The sequence below is a fragment of the Camellia sinensis genome, chromosome 12, assembly GCF_055761805.1.
Source record: "Camellia sinensis isolate YWXY chromosome 12, ASM5576180v1, whole genome shotgun sequence".
NCBI lineage: Eukaryota > Viridiplantae > Streptophyta > Magnoliopsida > Ericales > Theaceae > Camellia > Camellia sinensis.
Genome location: NC_138972.1, coordinates 51,641,401 through 51,661,533, shown reverse-complemented (window position 1 = coordinate 51,661,533; position 20,133 = coordinate 51,641,401). Strand labels below are relative to the sequence as shown.

General features: G+C 36.6%; 1 long non-coding RNA gene across 2 annotated transcripts; it reads right to left on the bottom strand.

Moving 5' to 3' along the window:
• Positions 1-361: 361 nt before the first annotated feature.
• LOC145804495 (uncharacterized) lies at positions 362-6,460 on the bottom strand. 2 transcript variants are annotated; one of them, XR_014346300.1, is made up of 5 exons: positions 6,322-6,460; positions 5,780-5,860; positions 1,335-1,524; positions 847-1,236; positions 362-738 (listed from the first exon to the last, which is right to left on the bottom strand). It is a non-coding gene; the product is annotated as an uncharacterized LOC145804495 (long non-coding RNA). The 2 variants fall into 2 exon arrangements; XR_014346301.1 differs by lacking the exon at positions 5,780-5,860 and having other exon boundaries at positions 363-738; positions 6,322-6,458.
• Positions 6,461-20,133: the final 13,673 nt, after the last annotated feature.

Below are 20,133 nucleotides of genomic sequence, written 5' to 3'. Positions count from 1 at the left end.
AAATTTTGAAAATGTCACTAATAAATAGACTTTCAGGGATAAAATAATTTGGTTTCAAAATGATTTATTTTTTGAGACAAAAAATTTAGTCCCAAATATATAATAATTCATTACTAATGTCCAATTTTCATTGCTAAAAATATAATGACGACATTTTTTACAACAAAAATATTTGGTACCTAAAAATTAATTTTGTATCTAAATTTTGGTCCTCAAAACCTTAATTTTTTGTAGTGATTAATGAAAATGTTATTTTACATGATGATCATGTGGACTAAATAGGTAAGATATGGGTTCGAGCCCCATTGTGATCTATGATCCTGTATTATCTTTATACATTTATGATATAATTTATGTAAATCCACATCATATACGGCAATCCACATTCATTTAATATGAATTTATGAATATATGGTCTTGAACAAAGTTCACAACTTCACAGTTCTAAACTTTTCAAAACTCTAATCTATACTTGTAACTTATGTCAAAAAGAGACCATACAGAAACAAAGAATAGATTAGACAAATTAAAAAATTCCAAAAAGCCTTCATTTATTCATTAGTCAATCTTCATCATCTCCAAGGTCAATATCGGAGTCATCCTCTTCATCATCATCTACCATACTCACTTCATCAAACCCTTCTATCTCTCCCTCTTCTCCACCTTCAATCAATTCAACTTCATCATCATCTTCAAATACATTTCTTTTTCTTCTATCGGCATTTAAATTTCATGGTCCTACATTAAAAAAAAAAAAAAAAAAAAAAGGTTATGAATGAGCAAGTAAAGGTGAAAACATAGAAACTAAATCTTTGAAATTAACTTATTTCAAATATAGAATTATACCTCTTTTTCTCTTTTTGCTACTTGTTGCTCCTTCATCATCTTCGAAGCTCTCTTGGATGTCCATCCATGAATGATCTTCGGGTAGACATGGATCCTCTTTCTCGATAACCCATTCATCATCGGATTCCATATCCGATAAATAAAGAGGATCATAAGTCTCACCCATTTCTTGTCTTTTAATTTGCCCCAACTCAAGTTGAATGTTATACTTCACAAAAACCAAAGCATTCAACCGTTGTTACTCCAACCGGTTTCTTTTCTTGGAGGGCACATGATCAAAAGTGCTACAATTTGTCTCTCACTCGGTGGCAGTACAAGTAAGGCTTAGCACTCTAATAGCTAACTTTTGAAGCTCTTTGCACTCTTCTCCATAACTTTCCCACCATAGAGCTATGATAAAATGATAAAGAGATGTTAGAGAATAATGCATGCCAACATAATTATTGTGAAATTGTAAATAAATATACAATTTCATAATCAAAATTTACCTGGTTGCTTCTTTTCGCTTGTCAAGATGGCCATGCTCATACCAAACATACCCTCGGCCTTCTTGAACTTTTCTAATTGCTCATCAACCTTTACTCTATCCTCTATATCCGGATACACATAATCTCAATGGTTCTAAAAAAACCAATTTTCACCTCCGTATCTGTAGTGAAGTTTTCTTGATAATGAAACCTAGAAAGAAAGATAACTTCATAAATAAATTTCATTACACATTTTGTAAATAAGTCACACAAATAATTAGACAAAAAGAGTAAAAAACTTACATGGGATTAAGGTAATATGCCATTACATGGGATTTACAAAATGTTTGAAGTTTGAAGCAATTTATTCCTTCGCTCTATCCATAGCTTCATAAATAAATCCCATTGCCGGCTTTGCATCACCATCCACAAGCCTCGAAATTTTCACCAAAGGGAGACAACACTTCAAGCAATACTTGACTACTTTCCAAAATCTAGCATCTCCCAAGATTGTTCCTTGTGCCTTTTTTGCATTTACAGATGTAGAATAGGTGCTTCTAGCCCCCTCTTCCGATGCAAACATAGCTCTAAGTTGGAGCTTTCTATCGTGGAAATTTTTTAAAGTAAGGAAGGCAATGACAAATCTAGTAACCGCGGGTCTTGTCAACTCCCTGTTCTTTGTAAACTTTCTAAACAAATCAAGCACAAAAGCATGCCTATAAATGTACACAGCGATTTCCTTGGCTTTAGTTATTGTATCTTTGAAAACTGTCAACTCACCTATGTCACTTAACATTAAGTCAAGGCAATGTGCCACACATGGGGACAAAAACAATTTAGTCCTCTTCTCTTCCAATAATCTGCCGGCACCCACATAGATCGATGCACTATCGGTTACCATTTGAACCACATTTTCTTTCCCAATTTCGTTTACAATATCATCAAGCATCTCAAATAATTTCATAGAATTTTTAATTGCACCGGAGGTGTCTATTGATTTAATAAACACCGTTCCACTTGGACTAAAAACAAGGAAATTACTAAGAGAGCGAGACTTTCAATCGGTCCATCCATCGGACATTATAGTGCAACTCGTCTTCTTCCATTCCTTCCATACACTTCTAAACTTGCAGTTACATGATGAATCTCTTTTTTCAAAAAAGATACTCTCACTTCATGGTAACTAGGTGGTTTGCATCCCACACCATACTCACCAACCGACTTTAACATCTTTTTAAATAAGGGGATTTTCACTAAATTAAAAGCCAATGCATGCCTATAAATGACTTTACAAATATCTCTAATCACGGGCTCCCTTTGCTTTACCATTTGATTCAACGGTTGCTACTTTGCCCTCCCCTTTGTGACATATGCATCTATTGTCCCCCTTACTTTTCCCCTCAACATTTTTTTCTTTAAAACAATCAACGTCTAACATTGTCTTTGTTTTTTCCATATTCATAATATCTTCAGAAACTTGACTACATGCACCAATATTATCATGAGTTTCGGCTAAATGATTTTTCATTCGAATCACCCCACCCCCAGTAATCTTTTCCACAATAATTACATCTCAAATGCATTCTATTGTCATCTTTGACACAGGTACAATGGTCCCACGTCGGATCCTGTTTCCCATTTTTCTTTTTTTCCTTCCATATTTTTCTTATCCACCAAAGAAAGCAAAATATTGATTTTATATGACCAAAAACACAACAAACAGCAACTCCGATAATACCACAGGACACAACAATACAGTAATAGAAAAGTTTGAAGTCAATAGCAATTTATAATACCATAAAGATTGTCTACCAGTAGCTGTGTCCTGTAGCTCAAAGTTGAAGACCAAGAAGACCACACTTTAATAAAGTTCTACAAGTTAAAGACCCAAGAAGCACCACCGAATGAAGCAAAAAGTTGAAGAGGGGCCACCAAACAGTGACAGAGCGAGCATTGTAAATAGAGAGAAAGACAAAACAATAATTTTCTAGGGCCCACCAGACCGAGCATGTGAAAACCTCAAAACATTCCCACATTTGTCGTCCTCACACGACAGGGCAAGTGGGCACCCCAATTTCCCTGCGCAGGTAATACCATATTACACAACGAGTAAATCATCCAAAACTCAATCTTTATCAAAATAAAAAGGATTTCAATATGTCTCCAATCTACCCACTAATTCCTCTTCAACTACCAACCAAGACCCATGAACAACAAGTAGTGTTTCATAAGAAAATTAGGGTTTTTCCTTCCATTCTTTCATTTTCCTTGATTCATGCTTTTTACATTATCTTTCATTAGTAAATAATCAAATATTTCACCAATTTTAGACGAAAATAACTATCACCATTAATGTCCATATATCATGAGTGCATCTGGTGGTGACCTTATGTTGATACTTTGCTCTGCTAATCTTGTGTTTGACGCACCAATGTTGACAGGTGGCCCTGCCTGCTGCCTCATTAGTGGCCTTGGCTGCTACATCATTGGTTGTGGCCTTGGCTCCAACAGTTGTCAACAATTGGCCCTTATATGGACCTCTAAGATGGCATCCATCTACCCAAATGTATGGCTTACATCTTGCTAAAAACCCTTGTTTTAAGTCCCAAGACAAACATAAATCCTATGAAACCTTTCCTTCCCTACATCATCTATATCTGGATCATCATCCACATCCTCAGTGTCATCCTCATCATCTGCAGCCTTCAACACAATGGCGGTCCCAGGATTAGTTCTTCTAATCTCTTCATAGTAGTCCCATAAGATAGCATATTACTTTTTAAATTCAATCAATCGTTGTGCCTTTTTCTTTTCCCTATACAATTGACTTCTAGATACACAAACTTTATGTTCTTTTTGCACAGTTTGTTGGAAAGAGTCGTAAAGGCCAAGTAGGGTTGGTCCTTAGTGTGTCCACATACTTACTTGACAGTCATGTTGAAGTGGCATTCTTGTTGTAATAAATCCTGCCACAGTTGTGCACAGGGTTATAGGTCTTGACTTGGAAACTCAATTGTCCTTGCATCTTAGATGCAAAAGTCATCCACTTGCATGGATCTTGACAACCAGCACTCACTCTAGTACTTTCATTCTTCACAAATTTAATCTGTTTTCACTTCTTATGGCATGCTTTTTGACAGCTTCTTTGAATAGTTTTGGTGAAGCAAAAATCATTCCAACTTTGAATTGTGGGTCAACCATGTTTGTTTTAACATTGAACTCTAAATATCTAGCCCTGTTTGGTCTATGATCATCATCTAAAGAACCACTACGACTGAGTAAGTCATCAGATGCAACCTTATTATCATCTAGGTGAACCCAGCTTCAGATTGATTTTCTTCTCTTCCAACATTTTCCTCAACATTTGTACCTGAGTCAGTCATATTCTGAGTGCCCAATTCAGCCCATTCATCATTTTTGTCAACATTGCATCAAACAACAAGTCATCATCATCATCATCATCATCATCATCATCATCATCATCACCATCACCATACTCACTATCTTCATAATCCTCAAGATCAGTGCTATCAGTGCTTGAGTTATTGTATTCATAGTCCCTCATCTCTTGATGTTCATCTCCATGCATCATAGCCTCAAACTTATCCTTAAAGCCAGTCCCCTCTAAATCAACTTCAACCCCACCTCCCACATTTTCATCCTCAAAACCAGTCCCTTCATCATCATTAACTTCAACCCCACCTCCCACATTCTCATCATCAACAGCAGCACCTTGCAAATTATCCACTCCAACCCCACTTCTTTGATCATATCTCATTCCATCACCTAGCACAGTAACTTGCAATTTTTCTTCTCTTTCATCAATTTCTTCAATCACAAGTTTAGACTGACTACTACCAACATCAAACTCAATTTTAGTTTTGCTTATCAAGTTCTGGGTGATGTTCTAGATAAATTTCACTAACCCTATTAAACTTATTCACACACTTCAACATGTCTACTACATCTTTGTCATTCCACAATGGCCTTAATCCTTGATTTAAATCCATATCAGTCACTTTAGGTGTGTTCGGTTTGTGTTTTGAAACATGTTTTTGGAAGAAAATTTCCAAAAACATGTTTGGTTACAAATTTTCTCAAAAAATTTTCCAAAATTACTTCTCTCTCTATTACACATAAATCAATCACTTTTTCTCTCTCCTCTCTCATTTTCAATCACTTTTTCTGTCACGCATATCTATTCAACTACAACAAAATATCAAATCATCTCAAACTCTCAAACTCCAAAACTATTTTCAAAATATACAACCAAACAAATCAAAAAAATTTCTATAATCTCTCCCCAAAATGTTTTTTGAAAATTTATCTCAAAACACAAACCAAACACACCCATTATATTGGTAACTTATAAACCCTACATAATCCAGTTTCTAAGAAATCATTGTTTTCTATCTCAATCATGCTCATTTTGTTAACACTACAATAGTCAAAGTAGTTTACTTTACCCCTTAGGTATGCCCTGTTTGGTTGAAGTACAAATGCCCTACCATGGTGTATCTTTATGGTGAAAAGGTCACTGTCTGGGCCTGTTAAAAAATTGCAAAAAAGAAAAAAAAAAAAAAAACAAACAAACATAAATGCCCACCAACTTGACCGTGTCCAAACAAAAAATCTCTATTATCAAAGGCAAACAAGGGGACCATGTTACCAAAAGCAATCAACTTTATATATATATATATATATATACATATTTATGGACCACATTCATCATTATTAATATATATATATACATATTTATGGAGCACATTCATCATTATTAATATATATATATATATACATATTTATGGACCACATTCATCATTATTAGTATAAATACATATATATATATATATATATATATAAAATATATATCAACACACTACATTGGGCCATGAACAATAAACAAACAAAGAAAGAAAGCAACAAAGAAAAAGCCAGTGAAGACTTACGTACAGTGCATCAAAGAAACCAACCAATTTTCAGATAAAAAATATGCAAAAACACTCACCATAATCGGGTACTTCATCTGCACTATCGCCTATTGCCATGTTGAAGGATCTCGTTCGACTGAGCAATTTTTTTGGCTGATTCTTAGTTCCCCTTTGCCCATAACTCAAATCCCCAATCTTTTGAACCCTAATTCGTCGTATTAGACAATTACTGAGAACTCCTAATCGTCTTTTGTTGACCTAGGGCTCGTGTAATGGGGGAAGACGCAAATTGTCCACTTTGCCCTTCAATCTTGTGCATGTGCGTTGCACATGAGTGGTTTTGGATGGAAAAGGTAGCTTTCATTACGAATTGGCCATTTGTGAGACAACTTCATAACTTAGGGAGTTAAAGTGCCTAATTTCAAAGTATGGAGATTAAAGTTCAACATGCGTGAAAATACAACGATCGTTTGTGTAATTTATTCTTTAATTTAAATACCACTACATATGAAATATAATCAAATATTTCATTAATTTTAACTAATATATTTTAGTACAATTTTTTTTTATTCCTTATAAATAATCTATATACATAATATATTTATTGTTTATTTTTCACCAAAAAAAAAAAAAGGGCCCACTAGGCCATGCCCGGGCCCGAGCCCAGACCCTAGGCCCTAATCTAAGTGGGCCTAGGCCTGGGCCCCACTTTTTAGCCACCAAAAAGGAGAGAGCCTGCAAGGCCTGCCACCAGCCGGCTTGAGCCCAGGCTCGAGCCTGGGTGGGCCAAGCTAAGCCATTATTACATTCCTAAGGTGCGGGTGTAAATTTGGCCCATGACCCCGTGGCCCACTCGAAGCCCATCTACAGCTTGGGTAGGTCTGGCTCAACTAGGCCTGGTTAAGACTGGGCCCGAGCCCAACTTGAGATCTTGGGCTTGGGCTTGGGCTTGGGCCGTGTGTTCTGGAGCCCGACCTGTGAGCCCGTCCCGTGGCTCAGCTCGACTCGGCTCAAAAAAATTTCCCCCACCTGGCCTGACCTGGCTCGGCCCAACCCCCAACAGCTCCTTTCTCCAACGGTCAAAATTTTGAAAATTTTCATACGGTCAAAAATTTCACCGTTATTCACACAACGGCCCATTTTATTTTAAAATTATAATTTAACCCATCTCCCTTGTCTTATAAATGCCACCCTCTCTCTCTTTTTATTTCTCACAAACAAATCTCTCTCTCACCTCTCACCTCTCTTAATTAATTTTGAAGTCTCATCCCTAAGTGGCAATTGCAATCGTGCAAGAAGAAACTTTTATCAGAAGAAACTAATTTTTATATCAAATTCGCCAATCAGTAACATTAATTATTTGAATTGAGATTTATTAGTTACTCATTGTTTTCGTTAATTATTTCTTAACATATATTACTTGTTATTATTTACTCATTATTTTAATTAATTGTTAGTTGATATATATTACTTTACTTACATTATTATGGATCCTAATATTTCTAATGTTTATGTCGATATTGATGCATATACACAATATGAATTTGTTGATTCTCCTTATATTGTACCTAATATCTCTCTTCTAACAGCAACATCATCATCTGATGGCAAGACTAGTACTATGTGGGAGCATTTTGAAAGAATATCTGTAAATAATCCTGATGGGACAACTATAATTAAAGCAAAATATAAATATTGTGCACATTTACTTGGTGTTGCATCTGCAGGAGGTACTACTCATCTAAAAAGGCATGCTAACAAACATTTACAAAGTCAACAACCTGAAATTATAACTCAAATGCAATTAGGCAGTTCATCAACTGGTAATTTGCAAACATTTTCATTGATCCTATACATGCACAAAATTCTGTAATTGATTATATTATTAAAAAGTATTTTAATCAATTTTTTTAATTTGTAGACACACCTAACATAAATACACTTAAAAAGCATAATATTTGTGAAAAAAATATTTTAAAAATTCACTAAATACCAAAAATACAAAAATAAATATAAAAATTCAATACATTTTTCGTATTTTTATATATTTATTAACCTTTTACAATATTTTTCCGCAAATATTTCACTATTTAGATACATTTAAGTAAGGTGCATCTAAAAAAGTAAAAAAATTACTCAAAATTTAAAAAATATTCACTAAAAACAAAAAAAAAATATGAAAAACAAAAAATTCAATTTCTAGAAAACTGAAACCAAACAATGATTTTTTTTTTGTTGAAAAAATTGAATTTTTTTTATGCAAAACTGAAAATTTTGTGTCTATAAAGGAGTATGATGATGGAAGATTGATGTGCAAAACTGGGGGAAAAAAAATTTTAAAAATGAAAAAATTGATAATGTTCTCAGTTTTAAAACTGGAAAAAAACTGATAATCTTCTTGGTTTTATTAGATAGTTAGATCAAATCAATAAGTAGAAGGGCAAAAACGTTTAATCTCATGTTCTGTTTTTTTCATCAGTTAGTGAAACAATTATCTGGAGCATTACTATGTGAAACTGATAATATTCTTAGTTTTAAAATTTGAGAAAAATTGATAACATTCTCAATTTTACTAAATAGGACTTATTTGTTCAAAAAATCTTAGATATGACCTGAGCTACCATAACATCTGTAAGGACTTTTAGGTAATTAACTCTAGAATATTTTGGTTCGTAAATGACCACATCATTAACATCAACTAACTCAATGATATTTTTGTAAAAAAAAAAATCTTACATTGTCAATTAGACCAATTTGACAAAAAAAATTAAAATTAAGGGTCAAAATTGAACTAATTGAAAGCGTAGAGAACAAAATGACACATGGAATAAAATGTAAGGACAATCGGGGTAATTTGCCCTTTTTAGAAAAGAGTAATATTAGGATGATCATATTTTGATATTATATTTGAGTATCATGTAACGTCACACCTTAATAAACATCAGCCACATGGCACATGTGGTTAGTATTTAAGGTAAGACCAAATAGTATGAAATGTGGTCATCCTGTGAGACCAAATAGCATTACTAAAATTTTATTTTTGATTTTTTTAAATCAAAGATTTTACAATTTGAAATTAGATAATTAAAATTTTATTTTAGATTTTTCATTTAAATATTTTCAAATGATATGTGGTTAAAATATGAATAAGAATTTGTTTTGGATTTTGCAGTAAAAGGTCTTCAAAATTTCAATTTAGAATATGGTTAAATGAGCCAATAGTTTTATGTCAAATATATTTCTTAACTTTCAAAAAAAAAAAAAAAAAAAAACACTTAAATTTAAATTTAAATTTAAATGAGTTGTAATTTAAATATAAATGTTTTAAATTTTTTAATATAATTGAATAGGCCAATAGTTATATGTCATATATGTGACATTTTAAAATATTTAATTAATCTTAATACAATACAAAAAAAAAATATTTAATTTTATAATCATATGTGTTAAAATTTAATTTAAAATTAAGAATCATTGTATTTTATTAAAAGAAAATAATATAATATAAAAGTTTTAGGGCAAATATAATTAGGGGGAAAGGTTTGCAATTCATGATAGCAGTGACCTGTGCAATTCACTGATTGCATTGCATGATTAGGGAAATGAGGCGAAAACGTGGCATGCTAAGCTAAGAAAGAAGGGAAAAACGTAGGAGTGAAAAAATGGCTCGTGGCCCGTGGGCGGTTCAAAATTAGTCCGCGGTTTAGGGTGGGCCCGGCCTGTTTAGACTCAATTGAACCCGGGCTTGAACCCAGCATGAGACCTTGGGCCTGGGCTTGGGCCATCATTTGGAAGTTCCGCTTGGCTCGGCCCACTTGGCCTTGTCCATTGGCCCGCTTAAAGCCCTCTCAAGGCCTGACCTGAGGCCCGGGCTGCCTGAGGCCTAGTGTCTTTTTTAGTGAAAAATAATAAAATTTTGGTTGAAAAAATTAAAAAAAAAACAAAAAAAAATGTCCAGGCCCGCCCAAACTTGGTCCAAGCCTGAGCCCAGGCCCAGGCCCTCCCAAGGCCCGAATACCTCGTAGGCCTAGGCCTAATTTTCTAGCCCATGGGCCGCCCTGGCTCGGCCTAAATTTTGGCGGGAGCCCACGAGACCTGACATGAGCCGAATTGAGACTAGACCCGGGCCTGGGTGGGCTAGGCCGAGCCAAATTTACACCTTAGGAAAACGTGGTATGCTGAGGTAAGGCACGTGTTGGACTTTGACACTCATGAATAGGTGAGTTTCTGCTCAAATGAAAACACGGAGAAAAATAAAACAACAAACCAAAAGTAGTCAAGGAAGTGAGCTAATGAACCGTGAAATAAGTTCTAAATTATTTTATATAAAATATATTTTGTAAATTATATTAGTTTTTTAAATATATTATTTATTTAATAAGTTTTATTTGCTTAAAAGGAAAATTTTTATGGATATAATTATTTATTAAATGTATTTTTGAGTAATTATTTTATAAGTATCACTACGAAGGTCCTATACTTTGGGAGATTTAAATAATTATTGGCCTACTGATTAGTCACTTTAGTGACCTTGTGATGGTCTCATACATTGGGAGACTTAAATAATCATTGACCCTTTGATTAACCACTTTAATGACCCTCTGACGATCTTATGTCTTGGGAAACTTAAATAACCATTGGTCATATGATTAGTCACATGACCCTCTTTTTGTCATAGATCCATTGATCATTTGTTCTATTTTGTACCGTGGTTATGATTATTCTACTTTGATTTCTACATTATATATTTGTTATTTAAAATGATTTATACCAAACTATTCATTATTTATTCTAAATAATTATTTATGATGACTTTTATACCTTTATACTCTCAATATAATATTTCTCACTCTGCCACGTATTTATAGTTGTTAAAAACTTTTAGATGATAAGGCTTAGGGAGAAGTTTTAACCTTTTGTCCATAAGTTGGAAGTAACAGGGTCAGGGCGTGGTGTAGGCACAAGGCACTTTGTAATCATATTCTAGCTTTAGCAATGCAAACAAACAAAAGCTCAAATGTATATTTTTAATAAAATATATATGTTGGTACCCTTTTATTATATTCTGTTGTGCTATTATTTTGAATTGACCTTTGATATCATGACTTGTCGCGACGCTTAACCCCTAGGTAGTGGGGTTGGGTCGTGACAACATATATTTCTTAACTTTTATAAATAAAATAACAAAAATTTAAAATTATGATTTATTTTTCATTATAATAATGTCATAAATTAAAGTTTTTTTTATATTTATTTTCACATATCAAGAAATTTGAAAGGTAAGAATTAACGAATTTAAAATATATTACCATAATAATAAAGCATCAATAATAGAGCCAATGATTTTATGACACGTGTATTTTTATATTTTCTTAATTCAAAATATTAAAAAAATAAGTTAAGTGTTTTGAGTTCATACACCTATAAATGTTTTGCTTATATAATATATTATAGAATTATACATTATAGATGATAGATATATGGAATTATAAATATATTACCATAATATTTTTATTTATCATCCTGTGAGACTAAATATTGGTGAAATATATGGGGAACTCTAGATCGGTTTGGAAAGTGACTTTTTCAGTGACTTTATGGATAAAATATGAGGTAATATATATATATATATATATATATTTGGCAATTATTTTTTGGATTTTTACAAAAAAACATGTAAAAAGTAGATAAAATAAAAAAGAATCTTTAATTTTTTTGACTTTTTTTTTTTTTAATTTAATGGTCTATTGCTAAACGAATCCTTATAATATTAAGGGAAATTCTATTTATACCACTAAATTAACTCGTTACATCCTTTTTCTTTTTACACCTTACCTAATTTTAATTTGTTCTTGTTACACTTTCAATAATACCAAACTTACCCTTATCTTTACAAACCCAAACCCTAGCCCACACCCCAACCACAGCCTTTGGCGCCACTGTTGCGGTCTTCGGCAACCAACCCCAACTCCTTGTCTACCGACGATCACCCTCTCCATTACATCCAACCATTGCAACCCCTCTCTTCCCTTCATCATCCTCTTCTTCTTTCTAGATCTGTCTCTGTCACTGTGTCACACACTTTCATAATATTGGAGGAGTGCGAAGCTGAAAAGTGCGACGAATTGAAAGTAAGAAACATGGTTGGGTCGCCATGGTGTATGAGGTAACAGTGACAGATGAAGGGAGATTAAACGAGAAGAGAGGAGAGAATAGAAGATGCGGTGACGGATGATGGCGTGAATCACCGCTGAGAGAAAGGGATTGAATCGACGATGACTACAAGAAACGACGAGAAAGGAGAAAGTACCGCGAGGGGCAATGGTGAAAGAAGGAGGTTGAATTGACGGTGAGATTTGGCATCGGAGGTGGAGGAAATGACAAAGGGGCTCATCGGGGATGGGAAGGTGGGTCGCCGAAGGTGGTTGCAATGATAGTGGCGAGTAGAGATGGTAGGAAAATGTAGATGTGCTAAGAAATTAGGGTTAGAATTTTGAGGGGTTTTTTAGTAATTTTAAAAAGGCATAAAACTAAATTAACTCGTTACATCCTTTTTCTTTTTACACCTTACCTAATTTTAATTTGTTCTTGTTACACTTTCAATAATACCAAACTTACCCTTATCTTTACAAACCCAAACCCTAGCCCACATCCCAACCACGGCCTCTGGCTCCACTGTTGCGATCTTCGGCAACCAACCCCAGCTCCTTGTCTACCGACGATCACCCTCTCCATCACATCTAGCCATTGCAACCCCTCTCTTCCCTTCATCATCCTCTTTTTCTTTCTAGATTTGTCTCTGTCACTGTGTCACGTGCTTTCATGATATTGAATAAATGCGAAGCTGAAAAGTGCGACGAATTGAAAGTAAGAAACATGGTTGGGTCGCCATAGTGTATGAGGTAACAGTGACAAATGAACGGAGATTAAATGAGAGGAGATGAGAGAATAGAAGATGCGGTGACGGACAATGGTGTGAATCACCGTTGAGAGAAATGGGTTGGAATCGACAGTGACTACAAGAAACGATGAGGAAAGAGAGAGTACTGCGAGGGGCAATGGTAAAAGAGTAGGAGGTTGAATTGACGGTGAGATTTGGCACCGAAGGTGGAGGAAATGACAAAGGGGCTCATCGGGGATGAGAAGGTGGGTTGCTGAAGGTGGTTGCAATGATAGTGGCGAGTGGAGATGGTAGGAAAATGTAGATGTGCTGAAAAATTAGGGTTAGAATTTTGAGGGGTTTTTTAGTAATTTTAAAAAGGTGTAAAAATGTAATAAATTTTTTTAAAAAAAAAAAAATTGGGTGTAATTATAGACATCCAATTTTTGACTAGCATTAGACTTGGGCGCTCTACCCAAAACTCCCAATGAAGATACAACAAGTCGCTCCAAGTAACAAGTAAGAGACGGAAAGAAAACAAATCTGCCCTACACCCATTTTAGCCAAAACGTTTTCGGGACCCTAAAACCTATTTTCAAAATATTTTTAAGGAAATTGGCACATTTTCATTCGTTTTGGCGATTCTAGGCAACAAGCTTTCCAAAACGTTTTATGCACTTTTTAAAAGAAATTAGCTTAGAAAGCCAAAATGAATGGGAAAACAAACAAAACCTTCTAAGAAAACTAGCCTGATAATATTAGCTCGGTCGGACATCTTCTTTGAAAAACGCCAAACCATTTTGACCGAAGGACGCGTGCGCGGATCTTTTTCCAGTCCACCGAAATTTTTCAAGCAACACACCGAACAACTTTGATCTGTGGACATGTCTCTAGGTTTTCTCTAACTTCACTGGGCAAATTTTTGAGGAAATCCGCTGGAGAACTCTTCACCAACCGGACAACTATTATAACCAAGCAGCTTTCTTGTGAGGTGTCCAAAGGATCTTGGAAGATGTCATCCGAATCCATAGGATCTTGTAACGACCTGGACATGCATTTGCTTAATTACTAATTCCTTTCTTTTCTCGTAGTCAAACCCATGATCATAGTCATCCGGTAGGTAAACAAGCAAAGTTTCTCAGTCCTTCCCTGAATTTCAATAACATGAGGCGGTACATTCCCACATATCCAAATATCACACAAGTCATTTATGCAATTCAGTAATTTGGCATCAGTAGATTATAGTCATTTGGCCAGTTTAATGATATGTTTGGAATTCGTTCACTAACCTCTTTACTTTAATGTTATTCACTGGGCTTTAGCTTACTGTGTATATATGTGTGTGTATAGGTGGCGACATGAAGGTTAAGCCTAGATGAACTCCGTTAGTTGAGCCACCGCTTGAAGCTTTTTTAAGTTTTGGTGCCTCCGAGTTGAGGCTAGGTCTAGAAGACCATTGTCCAGTTGGTGATTTTAATGTTGAGTTTTGTTATATGTATATATATATGTGAATGATTTTGTACAAGTTGTTATATACATAATACAAGGTGGGTAAATTAACGTTTTGTGCATGTATCATTGCATATAGATTCACAACTCAATAGACTATTTGTTGTATTTATGTTATAAGCTTATGCTAGCCCGATTATTTTGATTTGTACAGGAAAGCCTTTGGTAATCTTTGATTACCAGCCGGTTACGACGCTAAACGTATAGGGACGGGTTTGGGTCGTGACAAATCTAAAGGCATATTCCAAGCCTCAAATGCCTATAAAATAACCACCCCTCTTAAGGGAAAAGGGTTCCACTTTTCAGACTCTCTATATACTCCCTAATATTCTCTCCAATAGTTTTAATTAAATATACAAAGAGAGAGAATTTTGGGGAGAATTTTGAACTACTTTCTACCTACCTTTGCTTGGAGGATTTGGAGCTAGAAGACTTCTATTGATTAAAGGGAGCTTGGGTCAAAGTTTGTGATCAGCTCGAGCCCTATCTATAATATTCTAGAGGTAATCCCTACTTTCACTTTAATTTTAAGTTCATCTCTATCTATAATATTCTTGAGCTTAGTGTATAATATAAAAAAGTTCTGTTTTTAGGCCCTCTAAATAGTTTGTTTAGAGTGTTTTGTGGTTTGAGGTTGTTTGACCCCTCCTAAGCCTTGTAAGGCTCCATTTTATGCTATTTTGTGTAAGCTCCGAGACCTTGGTGTTTGGGCCTCTTCACCACTGAAATCTTGAGGGATTTCAGAGGTGAGGATGGTGCCTTGAGGTCCCAAGAAGGAGAGGGCCACCCCCTCTCCTTGTTGTCCTTGAAATGGACCATTTTTGGCCTCTTGAGGGAGCACCTAGCTAAGCTTCTTGTTGACCATGCCTTGGCTGTTTTTTGTGCTTATTATGTCATAATATGCTTCTGTTTTTAATTGGTTTTGGTACACCATGCATGCTTAGCATACCTACCTTGTAATGCCATGTTTAGGCCTTAACATGCCTTAAGTTGTAAACCATTGTTCAAGCATGTTTTAGGTCTAGTTTTGTGAAGCTTTTGTGCTTATTTTGCCATGTTAGAGGTCTATCCTTAGTTATTTCGGTCGGCCATGGCATGTTTAGTATAGCCCCTTTGCATTTGGCTTGTTGGCCTTAAGTGTGTGAGTGTGTAGCATGCATTACTTGCTTTATTTCAGTGGTTTGGCACCATTTGTAGCATCATTTCAGTCCCTTTAGCATGCTTGTATGCTTGCCTTGGATGTCCTTTTGATGCTTTATGAGCTTGTGTTATATGCTCCATGTTTTGGCCATTGTGCATGCTTTTGAAGCCACTTAGATGCCATCTAGAGATCCCCTTTGCATGGTCTAGGTCCGCCTTGAACCTGTTTTAAGCCCTCTTGGCCTTGTGAGGCTTGGTTGGCTTAACCATGGTTTAACCCTCCTTGACTTGCTTCTAGTACTTGGGCCATTTGCATGCTAATGTTTAGCCTATCTTGTTGCTTGGTTTGACACCATGTTCTTGCATGATTTTCAGAGCTTAATGCATGACATTAGTCCATGTTTGCATCCTCTTAAGTGTGCTTGAGAATTGCTTTTAAATGCTTGAAGTATTGGATACCCATTGCATACACGTGTGCGTGTGTGTTAGTCCTTCATTTTGGGCACTTTGGCCACTGTTTTGGGCTTAGTGAGGGCTGCCTAAGCCATGCTCGAGTCCACCCTTCGCTTGTTTGCATGTTTGCCTCGCATATTTGCTTGCATAATTGCATGAATGCATTGCATTGCCATGTTGCATCCTTAGCTCACATGCCTAGGATTGTATCCCATTTGCATGCATGCTTGGCCTCTTGAAGTGCTTGTGATAGAGGTTGAGTCCCATTGGTTTGTTCATGTGCATTGCATTCCATATCGAAAATGCACACTTGATTCCTCGGGCCATTACGCATGGAAATGCGCGATTGATGGTCCGAGAACCAAGGAGCGTATCCCTTTGAGTCACCAACATGATAAGGGACATGATTGGTGCATACATTGTTTGAATTGCATTGCCATACTCTGCCTTGTCCTCTGCTGCTGTCGATTGCAGATTCTGCAGGCATTCTCTGCCGACCGGCAGTGTTCAGTGCCGACCGGCAATCCCTCCTAGGCCGATATCTTCACCAACAGCCGGTGATCATATATCACTGCCGGTGGATATTCTACTCAGCCGGTGGTGTCTCCCAGTGTCCAGGGAAGCAATTCTGAGACTTTGACAGTCTTCAGAGGAGTATAGCAGGGAAAACAGAGGCAGCTCACGTATGGCAGTGTACTTCCGAGCAGGACCGAGCATGCATCGCATTGGGCTCTTTTCTCGAGGCGGCTTATCTGTTTTTCTTTCCTAGCTTAGTTAATTTGTTAACTAATTAGGTAATTTGTAATAATTAATTAGCTAGGATAGTTAATTCATTATTCGAACTGTATTATTCTTTCGGTCCCTTCGAGCGAGGGTAAACTTGTAATAAGTGTGGGTGAGTATGTGCATGTCTTCCAACCCCCACTTCTTTCTCCCTTTTACTTACCTGCTTTGATGGTTAGTAATAGGTCATGTTTAAATTAGCATACCTTATGCCGCGCATGCGTGCATCCATGCATTTGTCTCACACGCACCGGGCTCGGTACATCATGCTAACTGCATTTGTATTTCAATTCCAAATTGAATACGTGCATCAATTGATTGCATTTCACATGCCATGTTTAGGATAGCCGAGCCTACTCTAATTGCATCCTGTATGTGTTGCATTAGTCAATTTGACATGAACTAGGATCATGCATGTTGGGCTAACTAGTTTCTTATTTTGGCACGGAGTACGATGTAAGTATTTTCATGCTTTAGCATATCGCATGCGTGTGAATGCTATTATGGCGGCATGCTTACCATGTGGCTAGATGCTTATGTGATAAACTGTTTGAATGCCTGTGGGTGAAGGTTGGATTGTCTGAGTTGGAAACACTCGTTGAAATTCGTGTTTTAGCCTACTTGCGGGTAGCAAATTCCAAAACATTTTTCCAAAACAAACGGATATGCAATGCTTATTTCTAAATTAGGCAATCTAGTCTATACTTGTTTGCTGTGTGCATAACATAGTAATTCTAGGCTAATAATTGGTTTAAGAATACATAAAGTTTTCAAAAACGGATATCATGGTTAGTAGAGGCCGATCTACGGATCGGGCGAGAGGGGGTGCTCATAGCTGACCTTCCCCAATCGTACCCAAGTTCCCGAGCCGAGGCAACTTTGGCGATGACGGACACGTGGCCTTTGGCACCAAGTTAGGGTTTCCTAAATTCCCCCATTTTAAAATATTTAGGTGGCGACTCTGTATCTGGCAAAGCAGTCCATGTTGGCACTTCTTTTCAAAAAAATCTGTTTCTCAAAACGATTTGCCGGATTCGGACTCTTTGGCTCAGATTAAGAACCGTGACAACAAATCGAGTCCGAACTGTAGCGAGGTCCCCCCACGCGGGCGCGTTACAATGATTTTCAAAACATGGGGGTTGTTTAACATAAACTTCCTCATTTATAAAACCTTTAAGAAAGGCACTTTTTGCATCCATTTGATAAAGTTTGAAATCTCTAAAACATGCAAATGCAAGTAACATGCTAATGGCTTCTAATCTAGCAACCGGAGCAAAAGTTTCATCGAAATCAATACCTTCTTCTTGATTGTATCCTTGTGCAACAAGTCTAGCCTTGTTTCTTATAATTGTGCTGGATTCATCAAGCTTGTTTCGAAAGATCCATTTGGTACCAATAATGGTATGATCTTTATGTTTTGGCACAAGTTCCCACACTTTGTTTCTCTCAAATTGGTTAAGCTCTTCATGCATAGATATCATCCAATGTTCATCGAATTCGGCTTCTTGAAAGTTTTTAAAGTTTTTAGGCTCAATCTGTGAGAGAAAAGCCAAGTTACTTCAAATGTTTCTAAGTGAAGAGCGAGTTTCAATACCTTTTGTAGGGTCACCTAGGATTAAATCCTTAGGGTGATTATGAACAAACTTCCATTCTCTTGGCAAATCATCATTGTTTCCTCCTTCTTCTTGAGGTGGGAGAATAGGTTGTTCAATCTCTTTGTTCAACTTACATGGTTGGTTCTCTTCTTTGTAGATACTTGAATCTTCCACATTTGGTTCCAAATCTGTATTGTAACAACCCTCATTTCAACTTGGTCATACTTGCATACATCTATGTATGATCTTGTCTTGATATGTGCTTGTTTTGCCCGAATGTTGCTTGCATGCCTTGTTCTTGCCTGGTGCGTTGCCGAGGTCATCCTAAGCCTAGGCACCTTGGAACCTTTCCACACCTAGAGCCATCTTGGAATCGCTTTGTTTGACCCCCATCTTTGCCCTGGCATATTGGCCGAGATGTCACTATCTAGGCCGAGGTGTACAGCACCAAGGCCGAGATGTGTACTATCTGGGCCGAGATGTTATTATCTAGGCGTTCTAGATCCTTGACCCTTACATTAGTAATTTGTTCCTGGATTGGCATGACCTAGACCGAGGTGTGGCACATCTAGGCCGAGGTGTGGCACAGCTTAGTCAAGTGTTGTCCTTCCAAGCCGATGTCCTTGCCACTTGCTCAACGGAGTCTTGTTGTTAGCCGATGTCGTTATTTGCCGGAGTGCTCTTGCGGTTTAACTTGTTGAGGACACTTTCTCATGGTCTTGTCTAATCAGTCAGTCACCTTTTCGAGTAGAGCCAACCAGCCAGTGCCACGTGTCCCAGCAGAGGGATTAAGTCAGCGACTGTCGGGAGAAACGTATCCTTTGTATCAAATCTTGCCTTTTAGAGAGAGAAACTCTAGGAAGAAGGAGGAGAAGTTGAGCAAGAGAGAGTGAACTTCCAAGCTCGATCGTTGGAGCTTGAACCATTAGATTCGAGTTTTGAGGTTAGAATCTTAACCTACTCTTGTTGCTCTTTTTGATCATCTAGCTACATTGCACGATCAAACCTGTTCGGTACGTCATGCATTGATTTAAAGATGGCTTTAGAAAGAGAAAATGGTTTTCATATATTCTTGAAGAAAAGCCTCGTTTGATCCGAAAGTTTGCTTTAAAGCTCATGTTTTTGTGTTTGTTTGTTAAGATCCTTGAATATGGGTACCCAGGCCGATGTTTTTGAATTCATAGTATGAAATCTCAGCTTTCGTAATAGCCAGTTTTGATCTTTGCATTCGTCTTCCTCATGATTCGTGTTCTTCATGTTCTTCATGTTTATCAAGAGGGAAACCTAGATTTTCCCGACTTTGCTTTTGAATGTGGCTGTTGGGGGCCACACCTCGGCAAGGAGGTGTGGGACCTCGGCCTAGACCTAGTAGTTGCCCAGCATGTTTTCCAGAAATAAGAAGCGGTGCCTTGTTTTGATTTGGCTTAGTTTTGATGAATGCCGAGGTCATTTGCATGCATGCAAGACTTGTTTTGAGAAGTGCATTCAATAGACTTTGCCATGTGTTTGTAGGCCTTGGACTTGCCTTG